We start from the raw sequence: 1,427 nt of genomic DNA, 5'->3' as shown, positions 1-1,427 counted from the left end.
ACCTGAAAACTCTCTGAATCTCACACTATTGGAATTTTATGGAGGCTCCATCACACTGACATGATCAATCATGAACTCCATTTCCAGCCCTTCTCCCCTCGCTGGTGAATGGGGGTTGGGACTAAAACTTACAACCTTTCAATTATGGCTTGGTCTTTCTGATGACCAACCCCCATCCAGGAGCCCACCCACGGAGTCCACCCAGAATCACCTCATTAGAACAAAAGATACTCCTAGTGCTTTTATTACTTAGGATTTTGCAAGGGTTTTAGGAACTCTGTGTCAGTAACTGGGGGCAGAGACCAATATATATATTTCTTATTATTTTACAGCTTTCTTTAGTTTTGTATTTCCCCAAAATGGGCAAAAATTATATTTGACTAAAAGAGAGAGAGAGAGAGAGAGAACTAAATTTGGCCAAATTAGATATTTGAAGAAAGGGCACTATTGATGAATCTAAGACTAGGGAAATGAGAGTTTACCAGAGAAGAACATATATAAAGGTGATGGGAGGGCCGAAACATTACTACTGCATCTTTTACATAAAATAATATGTGCTGTGCTCGCTTCGGCCCCACATATACTAAAATTGGAATGATACAGAAAAGATTAGCATGGCCCTGTGCAAGGATGACATGCAAATTTGTGAAGCATTTCATATTTGCATATGCACAATGGAATACTATGCAGCTGTAAGAAAGAAAGACCTCTTATCCTTTGAGACAACATGGAGGGACCTGGAAAGTATTATCCTAAGTGAAATAAGCCAAGCAGAGAAAGACAAATATCACATGATCTCACTTATTTGTGGAACAAAACAAGCTGATGAACAAAATAGACCCAGAGAAGTAGGGTATAGACTGACAAACCTCAGAAGAGGGAGTCTGGGGGAAGGGAAGAAATAAACTACAGAATTTATCTGCATGTATGCGTAACAATGGACATAGACAGCAATGCTGGGGATGGGTCGGGGGTGATTCAAAGAAGGGTCAATGGGGGAAAAAGGAGAAACATTTGTAACAAAAATAAATTAATAAAACAATTAAAAAGTAAAATAATATGTGCTGTGTATTGAGTCCTACATATGTGCCTGGAACTGTGCTATATGATTTAAATGTATTCTCTCTTTTGGCCCTCACACTAGCTAACAGTTATTCTAATTTGTATAGCTAATAAATAATTTTATAAATTTTGCAAAACTAGCAGGCAATGAAGCTGGATTGCAGCCAAGTGCTACCACATTCAAGGGCCTATTCTCATCTATCTTGTTACATTGCAAAAGCATTGGCAAGATGCAGTCTTATGATGAATACTTACTTTCTTAGTATTATCTATGAAAGCTAAAGTGAGTCATCTGAAACATAGAAAACTTTCAAATATTATCATCAGGTGCAACCTTAGAGTCCCAATCTTTTAGAAAATTGAAT

At 37.6% G+C, this 1,427-nt stretch overlaps 1 non-coding gene across 1 annotated transcript; it reads left to right on the top strand.

Annotated features, from left to right (window-relative positions):
* Window positions 1–559: 559 nt before the first annotated feature.
* LOC118631267 lies at window positions 560–665 on the top strand. Its single transcript, XR_004959758.1, has one exon. It is a non-coding gene; the product is annotated as a U6 spliceosomal RNA (small nuclear RNA).
* The last annotated feature ends 762 nt before the right edge of the window (window positions 666–1,427 follow it).

This window comes from Molossus molossus, unplaced genomic scaffold (assembly GCF_014108415.1).
Source record: "Molossus molossus isolate mMolMol1 unplaced genomic scaffold, mMolMol1.p scaffold_m16_p_15, whole genome shotgun sequence".
Lineage (NCBI taxonomy): Eukaryota > Metazoa > Chordata > Mammalia > Chiroptera > Molossidae > Molossus > Molossus molossus.
The sequence above is the reverse complement of the archived record's forward strand: the minus strand, read 5'-3'. Positions and strand labels throughout refer to the sequence as shown.